Here is a 23,478-nt window from a genome sequence, read left to right as displayed (position 1 = left end):
ACACGTAGCAATAAACGAACGACGCTAAATTTTAAAATGTAACCACTTATAACGAAGTATCAACTATTACGTGTAAAGGCACCACACCTTGTCTTCACAGGAGTCTGTAGTATACTCCTATTTTCCTCACGTAATACTGGTTCTTGAAACTTTGTAGGCAGGCTCTGCTGGGACTCTGTCTTTCTCAAAGTACCTGCCAGAATCTCCGTAAGGCAAAACATCTGTGACCATTCGTACTGCCCTTATTTGTACAAGTTGCATATTCCCTGTCAGTCATATTCAGTCTAGTCAGTGAAGGCAAAAAAAAAATCGAATAGGGGAAAAAATCGAGTATTCGCAAATTTTTATGCAGTGGTGAGAGGGAATGTCATCAACAACATACCAAAGTTCTCCATTAGTTGGGTGAGAGAGAGGGTCTGGGGGCCGTTTAGAGGACACTTTTTTTCCGTAGAAGCTCCTGTCTTTGAGTTATTCAAGAAAGAATGACTCGAAGACAGGAGCTTCTACTGAAAATGTTCCTGAATACAAAATTAAACATTAAATTTGCTACAAATAAGACCCCATTCATTATTTCACTTGGGATGGAAAATGGCAGATAGGGTTTGAATGATATAAAATTACTGTTTACTATTAATTGAAGTGGGTTAAGAGCAAATGTTAAATGTGTGTACCAGAACCGTATTAAGGGATAATTTGTGTTCTGAGTTTGTAACAGGGTGGAAGAGGCGTGCAGGTGGTGGGTAGAAACGCGAGGGAAGGGAGATATGTCGCCGGATTGTTGTTATGCACTTACGTCCTTGGTAGGTCTGCAAACTGAAGAGCGAGCAGAGCAGATGATTTCCCTTTCTGTTTACCCCACAACGTTACAAGAAGCAGCTACAGAACGTTTCACAAAGTTACACCGACCCTCTGCTGCGCGCTTTATGATTCATTGGAGATCCAGTCTGCACTCATCCCCGTGGTCTTTATTTTCCACAAATTGCATAAACACTATACGGAACACAGGTATGAGTTACTAATAATATTAGGGTTGCCACTTTATGATATAAGAAGTAAAGGACATTTACCTAATAATACAGGATTTTTTACAAAAATAAAGGACAGTTCATAACTGTTTGGAAATCCAACAGCACGTACCAGTTTCAATCACATTACAATTAGTTTCATTAACAGAATGAGATAATTATAAAATTGATGAAAGAAACTAACTTACACCCTCTTAATAGTACATTGAGTACAATGCATTATGTATGACAAAACATGCAGAAAAAACGTTAATAAAAATACCTTATTTTCTCCATCTGTACTTCACATCTTGCAACGGAACTCTCTACGAGATATGTTCAAGTTCATGGTCATTTGTAGTTCACTTTTAACAGGATCTACTAAACATTTTTTCCTACTATCTGACCACTTGGTAGACATTAAGGAGCATATGCGGTTAAAAATGCATTTCACCTAGGAACGCTCATTACAAAAGACACAAGTTTTTCTAATTCTATTAATTTCTGTTGTCCTTCATGACTAGCCACACTGATAACTGCTTCTTTGAGGCACCTTCTGTACTGTCCAAAATACTGGCTAGAAACGAAATTCTTCATACAGTTCCTCTATACCAGTTACTTCAGTTAATTGGAGAGGTTTCCCTGCAGCTTCTACAGAAGAAAAAATTTATGAGCCTGCTTAAACCAAATAATTGTAACTTTGCTGTAACATTCTCCTCCGAGAAATCGTACGATTTTTGAAGTATTTTAAGGTTTCTTCAAGGAACTGCATAAAATTTCTCTCCAAGTTGGGTCTTTCTGAACAAGACAGAACTTCTATGGCTCTTAACTGCGATTGCGAAGAACGTATTTTCTTCCCCTTGTTCCAGTTCTTTACTTCAGTAAGCACATTTCATTATAAGCCTCAACCAATAGAAATAGTGTCTTTTGCTGAGATCTTGATGAACTGAACAAAAATCCTAACCACATAGTTGAAGAGTGGATTTCTAGAAATATATCCTTAAGTTCGTCTTCTGGATAAAACTACTTATTCCGAATTTTGAAACAGTGCACTCCAAGTAATTTGAAATAGCTTTTGAAGACAGGCCACTTGAGGATTAATCTTTCTACGACACTTTCTAAAGAAAGCCAGCTATTTGTAACGTGTCTCAATATCTCCATACATTCAACATCTACAAACCCAAAATACCTCTTCAGTTCTTCGCGGCGCTGCGCATAGTTGCAAAAATGACTATGTATTTTCAGGATAACATTTTCTATGTCTGTATCAAGGCAGTCGGTTGCACACCTCATTGTATTATGGAAAATGTGAGCTGTGCAATTTGACTTCAAAATTTCAAATATGTCTCACGAAGCAGCTTAAAAGCAGAACTGTGCTTAGCGTATTTCACATTAGTGCTGCATAAGTAGTATAGGCAGAAATTTTACCTAAAGGCAGACTAATTTTATTAATTACCTTTATGAAACACTCCCGAATTGAACTTGCAGTTTCAATGGCATTTTCATAGAAGTCCAGCAACTAGTTTTGTACACCACTTGTGGCTATGAAATATCTTACACAGAGAGGAAACATTTTACGATTTCCTGTCCTCTGTTTTACTGAAAAGAAACAGTTTTTAAAAACAAGTTCGTTCACGACATATTTTAGAGACTTTGGAATCAATATATTTTACACCAAACTTTCTACCATCGTTCTTCCACAGGAAACACTGTTAGCAAGACTGGAATCCACAAAAATATGAGATAGTAGTTTATTCGAACAACCGGTGCTTGGCCAGCCGGAGTGGCCGTGCGGTTCTAGGAGCTACAGTCTGGAGCCGAGCGACCGCTACGGTCGCAGGTTCGAATCCTGCCTCGGTCTTGGATGTGTGTGATGTCCTTAGGTTAGTTAGGTTTAATTAGTTCTAAGTTCTAGGCGACTGATGACCTCAGAAGTTAAGTCGCATAGTGCTCAGAGCCATTTTGAACTAACCCGTGCTTGCATAACTGAGGTTATGTTTTAAAGTATGGAAGATAGTAGTTAGTTACGTCGCAGTCACCTTATCTGGCTGTGATTGAGATGTCACTTGACTAGAAAAACAGAAGCAGAGTTTTCGTTTTATTTTGTGATCTTGTATTTCCTTTATGGGTTTCAGTTCTAGGACGTTGCTTAACATCTGACTCACCGGCATGAGATACAGAGAATTCATGCGCACAGGTGGAACATCGGGCCTTATGGCATTATCCAGTAATAGCTTTCACCCACGTGTATGACGATTCCCAGCAATGTTGATATGACGTTACACGTTTATCTTTTTCGTAGAAGTTGTATTGACGGATTTTTCATCAGACATTGACATCTTAATACTGATATCTTAAAAGAACATTGATAACTTCACAATTTATGTAGATTTAGTCTCAAGCAGCTCGGACAGTTACATGGGAAATTAGAAGGGAAGGTCTACGGAAGTACGAGGAGGAAGACAAGTAGTTTGCATGTTAAGCTTTACCGGCGAATGGTGAGAACATCAAGAGATTTCCTTTTTCTAAGGCTCCAAAGAGACAAAAATAATGGAGGTACTTCGAATTTCAACAGTGCTGAAATCAAATACGGACTTTAAAATATTTAGACAAAACAAGACAAATGTTTGTTTTCACGGAACAGCAGTTCACAATACAGTACGCAAAATTTTCATCTCAAATACGAGATCCCGTATTGTGCGGAACACGTGGCAACCTTAAATAACACTAATCAAAGAAATGCATACTGACAGAATCTACGTAAATCTCTCACACAGTTCAAAACTTCTAGAGGGGGAACTGATTCTTAGTCATCCTGTGCGGCAGCTGTAACATTCTTGCGGGAGAGGCACCTTCCCCCACCGCGGGTGCGGATTGCTCTTACTTTTGCAGACAGACTGTACCTATCTATCATTGTCTAGTTCTCTTGTGTGAGCAGGCAAAATAACCTGAGTGAGCTCATGTTTATGTAGTGACGTTATTTTTCGTTTATGAAATGAGTACTTATTTACAGTTGTTAAGTGAGGTATTATGAAAAAAGTTCAGCAGCTGCAGCTGTCAACTGTCTACTATACTGAAGAGCCTGTCCCAAGTACAGGGTTATTACAAATGATTGAAGCGATTTCACAGCTCTACAATAACTTTATTATTTGAGATATTTTCAAAATACTATGCACACACATACAAAAACTCAAAAAGTTTCTTTAGGCATTCACAAATGTTCGATATGTGCCCTTTTAGTGATTCGGCAGACATCAAGCCGATAATCAAGTTCCTCCCACACTCGGCGCAGCATGTCCCCATCAATGAGTTCGAAAGCATCGTTGATGCGAGCTCGCAGTTCTGGCATGTTTCTTGGTAGAGGAGGTTTAAACACTGAATCTTTCACATAACCCCACAGAAAGAAATCGCATGGGGTTAAGTCGGGAGAGCGTGGAGGCCATGACATGAATTGCTGATCATGATCTCCACCATGACCGATCCATCGGTTTTCCAATCTCCTGTTTAAGAAATGCCGAACATCATGATGGAAGTGCGGTGGAGCACCATCCTGTTGAAAGATGAAGTCGGCGCTGTCGGTCTCCAGTTGTGGCATGAGCCAATTTTCCGCGGGCTACGCGTGAAACTTGCCCGCTCGCGTTCAACCGTTTCTTCGCTCACTGCAGGCCGACCCGTTGGTTTCCCCTTACAGAGGCATCCAGAAGCTTTAAACTGCGCATACCATCGCCCAATGGAGTTAGCAGTTGGCGGATCTTTGTTGAACTTCGTCCTGAAGTGTCGTTGCACTGTTATGACTGACTGATGTGATTGCATTTCAAGCACGACATACGCTTTCTCGGTTCCTGTCGCCATTTTGTCTCACTGCGCTCTCGAGCGCTCTGGCGGCAGAAACCTGAAGTGCGGCTTCAGCCGAACAAAACTTTATGAGTTTTTCTACGTATCTGTAGTGTGTCGTGACCATATGTCAATGAATGGAGCTACAGTGAATTTATGAAATCGCTTCAATCATTTGTAATAGCCCTGTATTACATGTCAGTATGTATTCGACAATGTCGATTTCATTATCTCCACTATCACTGGCTGGAATACTGGTCACCTAGGTGATACGGAACTTCATATATTTAAAAGTAAGTCCAGCATTACATTATAGCTGAGTACTGTTGTAGACGTGAACATGACCATGACCGATCCATCGGTTTTCCAATCTCCTGTTTAAGAAATGCCGAACATCATGATGGAAGTGCGGTGGAGTATAATTTGCATGTGTAGTAAATGTCTCCACTCACTCAGCCCAGTCTACAAGTGCGATCTACCACTAACACAATTAAAGGCGAGAGAAGCGCGGTAATTGTCTGCTCATTCTTTAATTTATCGTCAAGAGACTACAGCACAATTACACTGCTTTACAATATGTCTTCAGTTAGATAGCAGTAAGGTATCACATTTACCAGTGAAATTGACATTCCTTTTCCACCAAAGGCCGCTGACAATATAACACAAATTATACACTTCTCAGTCTCTATTTATAGGAATGTATTTTACATACGTTAAGTCGCTCATGCGAGACGATGGATTCACCGATGGCCAAATGATGCGTTCAATGGGACGGAGGGGAGGGGTGGGGACATCAGTGAAATATACACACTGTTTAAAGGATGCACCAAATCCAAAATTTTGAATATATGGCAACCAAATTTTGTACCATGCTTCACATGAAATTAACACATTTACTGTTAAGTTCTTTTGATTGAATGTGAGCCGTCGTAAAAATTGCTCTTTTGAAGAGCGCGCCGCAGCGCGTAGTGTGAAGCAGTCGCCCTCCGTTTCTGGCGGTGGCGCCCCTGTGGCAATCGCAGCTTTGGTGTCTCCCTCTGATGGGAAAGGGGAAAGGTTGCCTGTTCACGTGCATTTAAGGGGCGCTATGAGCTCGCCAGAGGGAGGTCAGTCAGTCAGTCGGGTCAGTCGGAGTCAGTCGGTCAGTTGGTCAGTCGGAGTGAGTCTGGGTCAGTCACTCGTCACCAATTGCTGGTCTGTCTCTCGTCCGCATTTGTGCGGCAGTTAGTGTCGGTCTATCTGTCGTCTGGAGTGCCAGTATGTCTGTCGTTCGGATCAACCTTTACGACCGATTGGATCGATGGGTTGGTCGGTCGCGCACTAAGACACAAGATGCCTTGTCTATCTTGAGCGTCGGCACATGTGAGGCCGCCAAGTGAGTCTATTGGGCCGCGCAGTATAGCGAGGGGTAGTGGCTTCACGGTCGACACGAGAGCAACAGGAGTCTACCCACGACATCAGTCTGGCCGGTGCGAGCTGCGACGCCGTGGTGTAACTGGTTCTCCGAGTGCTTCTGGGCCCCTTCAGTTACCATCTTGTGGAGCTTGGGTCGGTCCTTTCCTGGTGCAGGGATTTCGTTTTGCCAGTGGGCGTGTTTCCTCTGCATGGTTGGGTCCGAGCCAGTATTTCCGCCGTCGTGTCTCTGGAAGTGAGTGGGAGACGCACCAGCAGTGCGGACGGAGCAGCGGGCAGTCGGTCGGTTGGTGCGGACCAGGAAAGACGGGAGATCGGCGCGCCTTCCTGCGTCCGTTGAAGCGGCTGACAGCGGACGGTTCGGGAGAGCGATTTGGGGGTGCTGCGCCAGGTCTTCTCCAGAAATCGCAGTTCATTAGAAGTTAAGTGATTGGTGATATGTTCTGCGATTTACTCTCGTTAAATTCTACTTGTTTTCTTGGTCAGTCTTTAGTCCCCATTTAGCTCGTCTATCCCTCGTCCGCATTTGTTAGGCAGTTAGTGTTAATCTGTCGTTCGGAGCTGCCTCTGTCATGTTTGTCGGATTCGGTGTGTTAACGAATTTATTGCTTGAAGTGTAACGGCCTAATTCCTGAAATATGTTTTTATCTTGCCAATCATCTTGAGAGGCGGTATATGTGTATTGTAGAGCATGTTAGGCCAACTTTGTATAATTTTATGTAAGGTTGCATTTCATGGGCTTTTATTTAAACGGTCATTTTAGTATATAAAGTTGCCACCCTTCCACCGTAAGACTTTTCTTAGACGTTAAAATCAAGTTGCACCTTCGGTGGCAAGTTAATCTTTTAGTTTTAGTGTTTTGTACCATTTCCATCCCTCCTACGGGGTGCATAGTTCGTGTGCTTGTGTGAATTGTGTAAAGTTTTGCTTTAAGGTAATCTGGTGTGTTGCAGATTTGCACCTGTGTAGTCTTTCAGAGGTTGTTGTGAGCGGTCGTGACTACGGCCGTGCCAAAAGGGAGCGGCAATGTTCTCAGCCTGATAGCTCATACACTCAAAAATTTGTTTCTTTCTGCCTCTGAATAAATTGTAACTTGATATTTAGAGTGTGCTTTCTGCTTACAGTTTTAAAACTGTTTCTTAAAAAGAAAAGCTTTTAGGAATAAAATTCCCATTTGTTAAAAGCAATTTCATTTTCATTTCATCATTTACTCCCTGGCAACTACTTCCCCGCTCACACAGTGTAATTAAATGTGTTAATGTTCTTGATGAATCGCTAGTAAATAAAATAAATTTTTAAGAATATTCTTTGAAAAAATAAATCCATGGTTCTGCATGTGTTTAACTTTTTTATGGATTTCAAAAATTTTATGTTCAAAAAATAATCTGTATCTTTGTCTCAGAAACTATTCAAGAGATTTCTACAAAATTTTCTCTGATTAATATCTTTGCGCACTCGTGAGTTTTTTTGAATATATTGAATAAGAAAATTTCAATATTTTTTAAATTTTAGTTCTGTAAGTTCGTATAACATAAAATACTTGCGAAATTCCAAGCACTTTGCACCATATCTCAGCTTACACTCAGAATTTCAAACTATACTCTTGAGAACAACATTTATCGGTTTAATAGAAATAAGTGTACAAAATTTTATAATCCTAGCCGTCATGAGAAAAAGATATATAAACTTAAAAGAAATTCATGAAATGCAATTTAAATTTCAATTTAACGTTTCTTCTTATGTCGGCTCATCAGAAGGCCGAAGATTTATACTCAGGGCCCTCTTTCCCTTCAAGGCTTCTCTTCTGGTTTCTTATTTTCTGCCTTCTTTCTGTTATCAGCTCTTCTACTGACTTTTCAGTTGCAGCCCTATTTTTCTCAAGATATCTTGAGCGAATTTTTCTATCTTAAAGCCCATTCTCTCTAATACCTTCATCCTACCTACGTTTCATCATTAAATAAAATTTCTGTATCATAAGTTGCAATTCTGACAACTGTAGCTGATGAAGATGTGGTTTCAGGACATCGTTTCTGCATGAGTGAAATTAGAGACTCATTTGGATTCTGCATTTTGCCATGAAAACACTTTTTTAGAAACTGAGGATCAGCTATAAACGTGTAAGTGATTTTGACAACACCCAGGATGCAATTTGGAAGTCTCTCCTTGCGAATGTAGGGGTCGTTATCCCTCTGGGCCTGTAGATAATTATACCAGCCAATGTAGCACGAATGATGAATGAGATGTTCACCTGTTGTCTCCAGGTGGAAATACATAGCCTATATTGCACTTTTCATGTCAGTTACGTTGGATGGATTCTTTCTGATAGCCTCGCTGTAATACAGTTGAAGAGTGTCTACTATCTTTGTAGTCAGTCTGTTGTGTCCAGCAGTGCCCCTTCCACTTTACAGCTTTATGCCCTTCATATCATTGGCAGGTTTCTTCAGTCTATAGCCCATTGTCTCCTGGATGTGTCCACAGCACAGCCTTCTAGATGCACCCCTCGCAAATTTGCTTGAAAGTAATCCTCGGAATCGTTGTTCACCGCGCTAGCATTGAAGTGTAGCTTCAAAAAGTGGGCGTGGCAGGAAGTTCGCAATAAAGTAATGAGATGTTCGCTAAAAAGGTGTTCTAATAAAAGAGTCGACTGAACATCTCATGGCTTTATTGCGATTGTACAACACTGGTTCCAAATTATTAACATAAAGATGATCGCAGGCCTCGGACGGGATTTTATGTCCTGTATATTAGGAAGCTCGCGTCACATTATGTTTCAGGAACTTCAGATGTGAGTTCATCACTGAAATTCTGGGAACTTTTCGACCATTATTTCTATTAATAAATAAAAATAAATTGATAATTTATATTTTCCCTCAATTTCATGAACGTCCCCTCTCAACCCGCAGTATGTTGAAATCGTAGCTAAGCCAGAAATGGTTTTTTGATGAGCTGGGTGTGTTTTTCGTACTGTGACATGGGCTCACTTTCTCAGGTTATCATAAACATGAACCACGATATACATTTCAACATTCTCCACAACCAAGTGCTGCCCTTTCATCTACATCTTCAGGATGAGTGTGTTGTCGACAGTCTATCCCTGCAAGACGACAAAAGCTTCCTTCAAAGTGCTGCATGCATACGTTCTTGGTATGAGGAAGAGTCGGACACATTATCGAATCTCGACTGTCTCGAAAATAACATGATTTTGATTCTGTACTAAACGTTTGAGACTAGCTGGAAGAGTGGGCGAAAAGTAACGATCAGCATCCCCTCAAATTGCTAGCTCCACGGGATTTAGTCATCAGTGAGTAGCTTATGCTGGGTATGGCATTTTTGAAGAAATTTTTCGACGTTTTTGGTCGCCGAATGCAGGCCACAACGATGGTTCTAGACGGTGTTGGCGGTACTGGGTTTAGGAAAGATAAAGGCACCAGAGAGACAATCCTGATGTTGGGCTTACGAATGGAAGCATGACTGAAGAAAAATCAAGACACGCTCACAGGCTTTGTCGATCTGGAAAAAACGTTCGACAAAGGAAAATGGTGTAAGATGTTCGAAATTCTGAGAAAGATATAGGGAAAGGCGGGTAATACACAATATGATAAGAACCAAAAGATAATAATGAGACAGAAAGAGCAAGAACGAAGTGATCGAATTAAAAAGGGTGTAAGACAGGTTCAAATGGTGCAAATGGCTCCGAGCACTATGGGACTCAACAGCTTAGGTCATAAGTCCCCTAGAACTTAGAACTACTTAAACCTAACTAACCTAAGGACATCACACACACCCATGCCCGAGGCAGGATTCGAACCTGCGACCGTAGCAGTCCCGCGGTTCCGGACTGCAGCGCCAGAACCGCTAGACCACCGCGGCCGGCTGTAAGACAGGGATTCAGCCTTTCGCCAATGACGAAAATAAAAGAGAGTTCAAGAGTGGAGTTGAATTTGAGGATGAAAGGTTATCAGTGACAAGATTCGCTGATGATATTGATACCATCAGTGAATGTGAAGAAGAATTGCAGGATCTACTGAGTGGAATGAACACTCCACTGAATACAGAACATGGATTGATTAAATCGAAGAAAGAGGAAAGTAATGAGAAGTAGCAGAAACAAAAGTCATGAGTCACATAACAACAAAATTGGTGACCACGAAGTAGCCGAAGTTAAGGAATTCTTCTACCTTTGAAGCAAAATATCCCATGAGGATTGAAGCAAGTAGGACATAAAAATCTGACTAGTACAGGCAAAGATGGTATTCCAGGCCAAGATAAGTCCGCTGGTGTCAACATATACCTTAATTTGAGGAATAAATTTCAGACCCTATGCGTTTTGAGCACAGCGTTCTATAGTAGCGTTTCGTGGACTGAGGGAAAACCGGAACAGAATAGAATCGTAACATTGAGGATGAGTTGCTATAGAAGAATTTTGAAATTTTGGTTGGCTGATAGGGAACGAAAAAATTCTTCACAAATCTACAAAGAAAGGAACATACGGAAAACACTGACGGGAAGAAAGGACAGGATGATAGAACATGTGTTAAGCCACCAGGGTGTAACTTCACTGCTACTAGAGGAAGCTGTAGAGGATGAAACCAGTAGGGGAAGACAAACAACAAATAATTGTGGGCCTAGGCTGCGGTTGTTTGTCTGAGATCAAAAGATTGCCACACGAAAAAAAGTTGATATTTGTGTAATGTATCCCGAGGATGACTATTATTTTTGTCTAGTGTGCCTACATGCCACACGTTATTTTGAAAACCAAAACACAATCAATGAAGATTAAGATTCGAACAGAGGCGGAATATCACCTCGGTTTGGGAAAGGATGGGATAGGAAACTGGTCATATGCTTTTCAAAGAAGCTGTTCTGTCATTTGCCTTAAGCTATAAAGGGACGTCACTGAAAACCTAACTCAGAATGTCTGGAAAGGAATTCGAGCCGTCGTCCTCCCGAATGCCAGTCCAGCGTTCCAGCGTTCTGTAGCTTCGCTGACTCGCTATGTTAGTTAAGACATCGAGTCCAAAACATGATGTAATAAAAAAATTGGCCAGGTGCGAGTAGGACTCGGCCACTAAGAGCTCCGTACAAATTTAGTTTTGCGTAGGTCTACAGGCAGTTCAGTCACTCCTGGACTCGAGAATCTCGACCTTTATTGCCTGTTATCGACATTGATGCTGGAAAGATATAGATTTCTGAGATTCCAAGATTTCGAGAATTTTTATAATATAAATGTAACATAAAGTTATGCAAGAGGCAGGTGATCAATACTATAATAACTAGTAGTTCTCCATTCAGGCTGACCGGGTCGCAATGGTAAAAGTAAAACAATAGGCAAGGAATGACTTAAAGCTCATACGACTCGTTTCGGAATTTATCGATCATCAGATGTCACATTCGTCTGCGAATGTTTGTTTCATATACAACTTGAAACGACATGTCTACGTGCAGTAATCGCTCCTGGATATCTGATTATGGATAAATGCCGAAACACGTCATATGAGACATAAAGTCATTCGTCGTGTGATGTTATCTTTTAACATTGTGATCCAGTCAGTCTGAATTCAAAACTACCGACTGTTTTAATTTCAAGTTTGACGTCGGATAACAAATGTCAAAAGAAAATTTTGTCGTGTGATACAATTACAAACTAACAATTTTCGAATTTTTTCCTTTATTCATACAGTGAAACCTTGCTTCATGTCAAACGTCAACATTGTAATCAACGGAAAGAAACCTATACATTTTGATGAGTGAGTTTACGAATATCAAAATATGTAACATAAATGGCCACACCTTTCCACTGCATTGACTTAGAAGCTAACGTTCATTATACAGCCAAGGGACATGAATTTCAACTTGATACGCTTACCCCTACCAGAGAGAAAGGGGTCTTAACAGACAGACAAACAGAAGGAGAGTCAGATAAGAAATGACAAAAACGTTCTTTTCGTGTATTATAATTACAAATTTGCAGTTTTCAGGTTTTTTTTCCTTTGGTTGCAATGTAAATCGTTCCATTTTTCCAAATTTCATGATTCTGGTTTAACGGGAAGAACCCTATAGTTTTTGAGGAGTGAGTTTGCATTAAAAGACGTGACATAAATGGCCGTACCTTTTGACTGCATTGGCTTAGAATCTTCAGTTTTTTACACCGCCAAGAGACTATTAACAGCAGTATGTGAAATAAATTTCAACGTGATAGTCTACATATTCCTGAGAAAAAGCGTTTCTAACAGTCAGACAAACAGACAGACAGAAAAGCTATCCTAGGTTTCAGCTTAGCGGCGAACATATGTCGACACATTTTGATGGCTTCTCATTACAAAAGAGGAGGACGATCAACGTAATCTGAAGAAAGACTAGCATTAATGTTCTGGATATTAGCAACCGGAGACATTTACGTTAGTGACTGTTTTGCATTTCAGTGCATGCTACATGTGAAATACTTTCTGATATCTGCAGGACATATGTGAAACAAGTGAAGGATTTTGTTAAAGTAGTGTACATACCAGGAAGGTAATGTCGGTAAAATATGATTAATGAGACCTGAAATATACGATTAATACGATCTATTACACAGCTTACTTGATAAAATCTGCTATGTACTTTCTTAGAGTGCAGAAAACGTGCTCCTTTGTAAACCATTTTTATTTATCAACAAAAGTCTTTAACGCAACAGTGATACATCAGACTTGTATTTACAAATGACCTGAATCTACGTAACGAGATTTAGTAGGTCTTTCATATATATTTAATATGAATCAGCTTAATACATAAATATTCGTACTTCTATACTTTCAGGGACATTTATTGTACTTTCCCGTTTTAATAAAAGCTTGAGCTAATTTATTCACTTTTTATCTGATGAAACCATCTATAATGATATTTACCGTCTACTTACGTCCCCAATTGGACCAAATTGCTACGAGTGAAATACTTAGCGGTTGTTTCTGCGTTTACCACGAGACCACTCACCCTTGGGACGGGGGGGTGACAGCTTGCTCGTAATGTTAATGTGCTGCCAGCCAAGTACGCGTCATTTTGATGTCAGTTCCGGGTTTCCGGCGCCGCGCAGTCTTTAGGCCAGTATGGTATTGGTAGCCCGGGCTGTGCCTGAAGGTGAGCAGAGGAGAGAGAATCTTGGGCAGGTGAGCACATGAGCCGGAAAGAGCAATTACAGACGCAATGCTGGTCAGTCACTGCATAGAGAGGAAAGAGTCTGCCGTGGCAGAGCCAAGAATGAGAGTCTTAACAATATGGTATACGGCGGCACTGTCGACAAGTCGCCAGTAACAATCTGCACGGAACATGACTGCTGTGTGGACACAACCTGGTGGGGTGGTAGTTGTCTTTTCCCAGCCGAGACGACAGTCATCCCAGTAGAGACAGAGGAAGAGCCTTCCGTATGCCAAGTGAAGCACTATCTGAGTGCTTTAGCAGCTAACGTTTGCACTCCGGTGGCTTAGTGCTTCGATACAGCACGTTGTATTGTGTACGAGCGGTGCATTGGGTGTGTTGACTAGCAAACAACATTAAGCACAGAAGTCCACGGTTATCATGTGACAAATTTTGCTGGACATGCGGGTCTGTACTCTTTGAGTGAGAGCCATTATGTTGTACAGAAATTGATACTGTTTGAACTACGCCGTGAGTGTAACTGCTTCGTAGACACAATTTTTACTAAGAAAATCATCTTGTTTCGTGTGAATGATCAGCCTGTACATGTTATTTCATAGGAATTTATTGAGAGAAGTGTAGCTAGTTTGGTAAAGTGTTGATGGTAGCTTGTTGTACTAGCTACTTGGTGAAGGTCGTAGAAGTAGACCAATATGCAGTTAAGTGCTAAGTAGATTACGTTAATCGGGTCCGAGAGCTGTTTTGGTATCTGACGCTTAACTGCAGTAGTTATATCTGTCATATACCGTAGATATGACAGAGGGTCACATATTATAATTGTCACTGCTGTTGCCTATTATGTGTCCTGTACCAAAGATTTAACTCTGTTCACTGTATGGAAGATATTTTAGTTGTATTTCATTGACTCAACCTCACTTAAGAAACTGTATGAGGCTACAGAATTATGTTAAATTTGTGGTAAGTGCCTATGGGATCAAACTGCTGAGGTAATCGGTGCCTAGACTTATACACTACTTAATCTAACTTAGGCTAAGGACAACATACACACCCATGCCCGAGGCAGGACTCGAATCTCCGACAGGGGAGCTGCGCGAACCGTGATGAGGCGCTTCAGACCTCACGGCTACCCCGCGCGGCCAGAATTATATTTGTTCAAATGGCTCTAAGCACTATGCGACTTAACATCTGAGGTTACCAGTCCCCTAGACTTAGAACTGCTTAAACCTAACTAACCTAAGGACATCACATACATCTGTGCCCGAGGCAGGATTCGAACCTGCGACGGCAGCAGCAGCGCGGTTCTGGACTAAAGCACCTAGAACCGCTCGGCCACAGCGGCCGGCAGAGTTATATTGTTTCACTGTTATTCTGTGATTATTCTGCTATCAACGAGTATTATATGTTTGATAAACTAATTGTCTGCACAATCCCCAGCCCAAACTCGCCAAATCCTAATTAATTAAAGTGCACTACTCACTGAGATCCAATGTTGACTGTAACTGTCGTATGCCAGCGAAACGTGGTTCATATACTAATGTTGAAACTGGATGATAAAAAGTAAGAGATCCTGGCAATGTCGTAGACAATGAAAGGCTACCTGTTAACGTTGTATGAAATGAAAACTAACACTTGGGGTTACTATATTAAAGTTACGATTTAATTGAGAAGGTAAACAATATTTAATTTACTGACTACATTTAGCCGGCCGCGGTGGTCTAGCGGTTCTGGCGCTGCAGTCCGGAACCGCGGGACTGCTACGGTCGCAGGTTCGAATCCTGCCTCGGGCATGGGTGTGTGTGATGTCCTTAGGTTAGTTAGGTTTAAGTAGTTCTAAGTTCTAGGGGACTTATGACCTAAGATGTTGAGTCCCATAGTGCTCAGAGCCATTTTTTTGACTACATTTATATTTCGAAACACACAAAAAGAAATGAAACAAAGACAGGTCTAATTAAACCTAAACAGATTATTTTCAAATATCGTAAACAACTAACAGGTGGTTTAAGACCACAATGGACAAGGATCCTGGGTGGCAAAGATGAGTCAAATACAACTCGCGCTGTCGGTGCTAATGTGATGCTGAGCAGACTTTGACTTGTTCAGTCTACCTTAGGCTATGAGGGTGGAGCTGAGAGCAAGTGGCGATTGGGATTTGTACGCCTAGACAAGGCCGGAACAGCAGTACTTTACCCTGTTTGCTTCGTGCTGTGGTGTAACTTGCTGCTGGCGAGTCGTGTGCGGCAGTGCCGAGACATAAGGCGGCACCTGTGAGTCGATAGCGCCCACGAAAGGAATGAAAAATCCCACGATCTAGCGATCAGGCAGACGGATCGCAATTTACTCCCTACTAGAGCCCTGAAATCACGGAAGATTTCAGTGTGTGACACACCCGTTCACTGGTCGTACCAAGGACCAATTCGGCTCACTTATAACGGCAGAGCGCACAAGATTGCCAAACGTCGAGACTGGTGAACCAAATCGAATAAGTCTGCCCTCGGCAAACGAGTAGTCCTAGACGTTTGAAGTCACACTGTCGGTACAGTGAAAACTTCACCACAGGCTATCCAGTCTAACTTCTTGCAAATTGAGTCAGTCTTAGGACGGGTCCCAAGTACCAACCACACCTGCTAGAGCTTCCAGACCAAAGTTCAGAGCCAGAGTGCCTCGCAGACCGAAGCCACCCGCCAGAGAGCCTCGCACCTCCCCAGATAGAAATAATTCCCGTTTTCGGTACAGTATACGAACGACAACGCCTTCCATTTCGACTTGAGCCAACCACAGAGCTTTAGAGGCGCTAAATTTCCCCTCTTACACGCCAGGACAGACTCATGACGAACCGGCGCAAGAGTTCAGAGAACTGCGTCTCTGAAGAAAAAAAAAGAAACCGCCAATTACAGCCATTTTTAAGATTCGCGGTGGGAGCAGATATTTTTCCCCGAAATTGCATCGCTTCACATGGCAGCAAGCGAACTGATACAATCTTACAGGTCTTTATCTTAATTGCCTGTGCCTTGGAGCAAGTTAGTCCTAGCTACGTGGTGTAATAAAGATTTATCTCTAAACGTTTCCCAGACGCCAACGTTTCATTTACGACCAAGGCGGCCGATGGAAGTGGGTCACCGGCCCATTTGCAGTTTTCGGCGAACACGAAAGCTTGTAAATTTTTATTAGGTGTAGCGCAGTACACAACGCCCTGTTTATAACCCCAGTGTGTGGACGCGTCCCTTCAATCCGTCGCCCCCAGCCCAGCTTTCGGCTGGCGCCGGTGCAGGTAAAGCGGAAATTGTCCTGCTGGAAACCCGTCTCAACTAGGAGGTGCTCTGTCCGCACCTCTGCGACCGTGGGACAGTCCGGCAAGCTCAACTAAGGGATGGCTCGCTGCCACTTACATTCAACTTCAAACATGCCGCTTCTAAGACACAATAACCATAAACATTCCTCGTGATTCTACCTCCATCAACGTCCGCTCAGGCTGGTAACCTCTGGGGTCTCGCACTGGTTGCGAAACGTTGGACCAACGATATTAATTTCAAACAAAATATTTATGAAAAAGAGGTGATACAGTGACTTGTCCTCGAAATATTTATGAAAAATCGATGAGAGAGAAACTTGTCCTCTCTCAATGTGTTAATGCGAAACCGATTTAAGCTGGAAAGAAATTAGTTACAATTTTGACCAGCAGGTGCAGGTACACTGTTGTATGTCGGAATGACATCAACGCTGTCATTTGAGAGCTCATAACGGGATAAACGGAATGGCCATCGAGCAGAGATACCGTGCGCTGTTAGTGTAACTGTTTTACGTGAACGGCAGCAATTATGGTGCTGCATTAAGAGAGTATCGCGACTAATCGGTCTGAGGTGAGGCCCGATGTCATTAAATAGTTTAAAGAAGGTGATAATGAAATTCGAAAACACAGACAAGTGAATCGTTGTGCGATCGATAGCCCGCGCCACGTCTCCTGGAATAGCCTTTGACGTGAAGGGTGTGTGACACGTTTGTCGCGAGTGCCGTTGAAGCGTTTATTCAGGGAGAGGTAGTGTTTGAAGCAGCACGGACGGCGCAGCTCTACAGGGAAACGTGCCGGCTGTTTGTACTGCCGCCCGTGTGACTTCCAAGTTGGACTGGCTGAGCGTCTCCCGAACACTAGCGACCCGCACCGTAAACAGGAGAAGACTTTAACCTTTGGCCCTCAGATCTTAGGCGAGCGGTGGGTCGCCGTCTTCCACACATCTACTGGCAGCTCCAAGTTTTTCCACTATTAGCCACCCCATAGCGACTTTCTATGCTCGGTGAGCTACTTATACTTCGGTACCTCGGTCCCGAGTCCACGCGGCATTTGTAGAGACTGATCTTCCTCCCCACTGCGAGCGTGATAATTGTGACCGGTTCGTTTCCTGCGCGTGTTTGTACCCTGCTGCTTCTATACTGGACTCGGTTCAGCCTGCTGTTGTTGTTGCTCCCTGTTCCTGTGTCTGGCTAAGCGGGAGCGTGTCGCTCGTATCAAAACATAATAGCTTCCTTTTGGTACTCGTCACAGAGTTAAGATTTGATTGGGTTTTTTGAAACATTGGGGTTTTGTGAATTTCCTTTATGTTAAATGTCATTAATCATGAAGTCTAAAACAATTTTGTTGCCTAGTACATTTTGTCCGAAACCACCAAGTCGCCGGCCGCGGTGGTCTAGCGGTTCTGGCGCTGCAGTCCGGAACCGCGGGACTGCTACGGTCGCAGGTTCGAATCCTGCCTCGGGCATGGGTGTGTGTGATGTCCTTAGGTTAGTTAGGTTTAAGTAGTTCTAAGTTCTAGGGGACTTATGACCTAGGATGTTGAGTCCCATAGTACTCCGAGCCATTTGAATTTTTGAACCACCAAGTCGCTTTCCTTAGTTACTTGGGAGCCGCGCGGGATTAGCCGAGCGGTCTCAGGCGCTACAGTCATGGACTGTGCGGCTGGTCCCGGCGGAGGTTCGAGTCCTCCCTCGGGCATGGTGTGTGTGTGTTTGTCCTTAGGATAAGTGTGTAAGCTTACGGACTGATGACCTTAGCAGTTAAGTCCCATAAGATTTCACACACAGTTACTTGGAAGACGCAAGCTTCTGCGCTTCTGCAGGGCTAATCTTGTTGCTTGCATTTTGGTGGGTTATACTTCCAAGCCGAGCTTGTGTTTACATAGGTGAGGTTCATCAGCTAACCGTTCGCATCTTCCTTCCATCTACGGTTTCCGTCCCGCGCCACAGTTACGCGTTTACCGTTTCCGCCTCGTAGCGTGTTTTGAAGCTGAATCTTGTTTGGCCGCTGAACTTCTTTACTGTCAGATGTTAAGTGGTGGTGATTATTATCTTTTAGCGACTTATTACAAATGTTTTCTCTACGCCGCCACCATGTACTCTGTTGACATAAGTTTAACTTGTTCTACTTAAAAATTGCTTCTTTGTTGTTCAGGCTACCGTTGTATGTTTGTACTTTGGGTCGTCTTCCCACCGGTTGCTTGGAAAAGGAGTGTCGTGAACAGCGTATCGGACCTGCCCTAAGTAATTTCAGGTCAGTTCGACCAGACTACATTGCCCGACGCGTGGTGTTTTTAATATCAAGCAGATTTAATTGTTTTTCGTTCCTTTTAGCTTTGGCGGTTCCGGTGCAGGCGACGGCGGGGCGTATTGGTCAGGTGGGCGTAGCCATCATGCGCTGCGTCGCTTTCCTGTTAGAGATAGAGCAGACATTAAAGTTTCTTCGGTTTAGTGCTCTATCGCGCACTCAGCTGTACCTTATACAGACAGAAATTACTCACTGGCTGCGTAGAGTTGAAGACCTGGCCTCGGTAGTTAAGGATTCACTATTCAGTCTTGAGGTTGATGAACTACCTAATACAGTGATAAACTTGCAAATTAATTTGCGTCGGTATGGAAGAGTTCTCAGGGGCTTAGTGAATTGTAAAAAAAAAAATGGTTCAAATGGCTCTGAGCACTATGGGACGTTACTGCTGTGGTCATCAGTCCCCTAGAACTTAGAACTACTTAAACCTAACTAACCTAAGGACATCACACACATCCATGCCCGAGGCAGGATTCGAACTTGCGATCGTAGCGTAGCGGTCGAGTGGTTCCAGACTGTAGCTCCTAGAACCGCTCGGCCACCCCGGCCGGCGAATTGCAAAATCCGGTGCTTGCTGAAAACGAAACCGTTTCTCTGGGGCCCATAAATGATGATGTAGAAAACCCGATATGCAGTTTTGCTAAATTACACACTTTTTCTGGAATGTATTGCGCGGAATAGAATGCCTTGCTATCGATATTAAGGTTAAATTTTTGTGGTTTACTTTTGCCTTAGAAGAACATGATAACCTTTTTAAAATGTCGTGGGAAACAGTTTTTCAGTTGATGAATCCTTTATACCAAGAGTCCTCGACAGAAATGGTTGGCGAAGTTTTAGCGAGGAGGAGCTATTTAAGGGACCGTCTGCCAGGATTAAGAGCGATTTCGTTAATCAATTTTTTCTTGTCCAACTTAATTACGAGAACCAAGTGGAGTATATTCGTAAAGTACGCACGGCAGCAGGTCCTTTCACCTAGAGCTGGCTAAGCGATTGTTGTCACCATTTTGCAAGGATTAAACCGTAGAATCGTTCCAAAGTTTTGTTCGTCTAGAGGCTGAGTACCCATTGGAAGCCGCGCGGGATTAGCCGAGCGGTCTAAGGCACTGCAGTCAAGGACTGTGCGGCTGGTCCCGGCGGAGGTTCGAGTCCTCCCTCGGGCATGGGTGTGTGTGTTTGTCCTTAGGATAATTTAGGTTAAGTAGTGTGTGAGCTTAGGGACTGATGACCTTGGCAGTTAAGTCTCATAAGATTTCACACACATTTGAACATTTTTTGAACCTATTGGAAAACGTAGACACTCTTGTGGAGGAGGTTACACAAGTTGATCAGAGGAGAAGCTTTGAGAAGCAGTTATCTTACGCAAGAAACACCTCGGGCATCACTAACTAGATGAGGCTCTACCAAGGTAGATGTTATCGCTGTGGTGGGCAGGGTCATTTTGCTCGCCAGTGCGAGGTCAACGGGAAAAGGTGTTTCGGCAGGTGACGCTATAGGCAGCGACGGCGTGGCAGCGTTTTCACATTGCTAAGTGCTTGTAATAAAGTAGAAGGAGTGACCCATAATCTCCTTCCGTTTATGTGTGCATATTTCAATTATGGGCCGCTCTGTAGGCTTTTGGTTTCCAGCAGCAGTGTCTGTTAATGAGTCGTAGATAACACTCCCGATACCGAATGAGTTGTACGTTTCCCAATTTAAAACCATTGGGTAGTACTTGTAGGAATGTTAACGGTCAAGCTCTCTCTCTCTGATAGAATCGACTCGCCTTTCTTTTTGGGTTGGTGAATTTTCTTGGTCCATTGACGTACTGGTGTTGGAGGATTTAAGGACCGACCTCCTCTTGGGGTGTGATTTTTTAAGTAAAACGGGATCAGTTTTGGATTATACCCTTGATAAATTCCATTTTGCTTTTCGGCATGAGATGAAGTCGCTTGTGCCGCAGTTCTGGGGGGGCAGGCCTCTGCAATACTAACTTTAGTGGGGCGGAGTTCGACGTTGCGCACTTACTTTCTGATCATGCTGATCCTCTGTTGAAATGTTGTGTGGTTTCTCTGAAGTGTTGACAGATAAATTAGGTGTGACTAATCGTACTGATTACCGGATTTTACTTACCGACCATCCTCCAATCAACAATCGCCCTACCAGCTAACTTCACCTAGGATGAAGGTTTTGCGTGAGTTATTAGATAAAATGATCTCTGACCAATTTAAGGCAATCCACCTCGCTGTATGCATCGCCGATATCTCTGGTGCCTACGAATATCGGGGTGGGGGTTCCAGACACATTGTGGACTAGCTTGCCCTTAATAAGAAAGTAATGTTGGAGTCTGTTCCTCCAGGGGCGTTTTCCATGTTTTTTTTTGGCGCCACTATCTTTCCGTTTTCGATCTTAACCAACCTTGTTAGTAGGTTCCACTTGCCGAAGAATCCAACGCAGCCGCTGCGTTTTCTACTGACTGGAACTTACATGAATTCAGCCGCGTGCCTTCCGGCCTTTCTACTGGTGTGGCCGTTCTTTCTCCATGCTGGGACATCTTAAGTTCATGTGCGTGTGTAACGACTTGGACAATGTTGTCATTTACAGTGCCCCCTTCTCCGAGCATTTGGAGCACTTACAACTGAGCGTGAGGTAAGCGGGGCTGTCAAACCGCCTAAAGTTACCTTAGCTTGCCATGAGATATCTTCTGTCAGGCATCTAGTCTCGGCCGAAAAGGTCAAACTTGATCAGCCTAGGACAAGAGATAATTACAGTTTCTGCCGTTCTAATATTAAGAAAGGGGTAGCCCATTTCATTGGAATGACTAACTTCCTTCGAAAATTCGTTCCGAAGTTTGCTGGGGCAGCCGCTCCTTAAAACCTGTTGCGAAGGAAGGAAGAGTCGTTTGTCTGGACAGATAGCTAGCAGCCTGCGTTTGATGCACTTAAGAACACTTTGAGCAATACCCCTGTTCTGGGTATTCCTGACTTACTCAACCCTTCATGGTGCAAACCGATGCCTCTGATGGATTTGTCACTGTGTTGCTTCAGATATACTTATGAGTTTGAAGCTCTGGCTATTCTCTTCGTGCCATAAACATTTAAATATTACTTAGAACACAGGGAATTCACACTGGAGACGGACAACCACCCCTTAGTTGGATTCTGGCTCGCGCGCGTAGAACTGGGCGTAATGCGAGAAGAGCTCTCCGAATTTCCACCTTCCACTTCAACGTTGCAGCGGATACCTCGAGCTGAATGTTCAAAGAGGAGAAGGGTATTTCTCCGCAAGACGCCAAGGTGTTAGGGGGTCTTGTTAATTCAGTGCTTACCGAGAATCCGGTATTGTCTACTGACCTTGGACAACAACAAGAGCAAGGCCTTAAGTTGGGCTCCATTGTGGAGCAGTTGAGAGCCGGTCAGCTAGTTCCTGGCTGCGAATTGCGGAAGGACATTCTCTGCCGCCGCAGTCGCTGCGATGAAGAACTTAAAATCTGTCCACCTACCGCGCTTGTTCCACCTGTTTTCAAATATTGTTATAATTCTGTTGTGGTTGTTTATTTGTAGGTGTATAAAATCATTCACAAGCTCCTTGAGTCTGGCCCACCCTATCCGTGATTTTTAAAAAATGGTCAGTGTCGGTAATGCGAGATGGCTACGCCGAATATCTATGTCCAAAACATTTTTCTTGCCTAGTACCTTCTGTACTAAATCACCAAGCCGCTATCCTTAGTCGTTTGGAGCACGCAAGCTTATGCGCCTTACCGGGGCAAATCTTGTTGGTTATATTTTGGTGGGTTATGCTTCCAAGCGAAGCTTGTGTTTATGTAGGTAAGGCTCATTACCCAACCGTTCCCGTTTTCCTTTGCGGGCTTTCAAATAAAAAAAAAAAGTGATGGTGTGGTGGCCCTCAACTACGTACCCTCCGAACCAGAATTGAAATATTTAAAATTTTGGCTGGTTTCGTTGTCTAGGGCTGGGATACGTAGTTGCCGCATTACAAACCAAATACTGCTGATTCTACTGTATACAATATGAATATACATATGAATCGAATGGTCGAAGGTTCCTATCACTCGGCAATTGCAAATTTTTAATGCAACACAATATTTTATAAATGAAAGGCTGCAATTAAATAAAATCTGAAGGTACTATCTTAATGACTTTAAATGATGAGTACGATAGTAGAAGTACTTTTGACAATGCGGTACGTCTTCGTCAGTCGTCGTTCGGCTCACCTGAAGATGGCTGGCAGTTGTCCAGCCGAAATATCGTGCAATGAAGTTTACGACGACCGGCTGCAAGCCCGAAATCTTTTTGAACAGTTGATCCGCCGGGAAAATTTCAAATTTTACAACATTACGGTATATTTCTGCAAAACACTTATTGGTGTCGATGGTCTAGCCATTAAATAAAATATAAGTTGAATAACAGGGAACAATAGATTCCTACTGCACGTAATTAGCTATGAACAACAACATAGCTCGCAAGATATTCACTTCTAAACGCACGCTACGTCTTCACTGTAGAA

Source organism: Schistocerca cancellata, chromosome 3, assembly GCF_023864275.1.
Source record: "Schistocerca cancellata isolate TAMUIC-IGC-003103 chromosome 3, iqSchCanc2.1, whole genome shotgun sequence".
Classification (NCBI taxonomy): Eukaryota; Metazoa; Arthropoda; class Insecta; order Orthoptera; family Acrididae; genus Schistocerca; species Schistocerca cancellata.
This window is presented reverse-complemented; position numbering follows the sequence as displayed.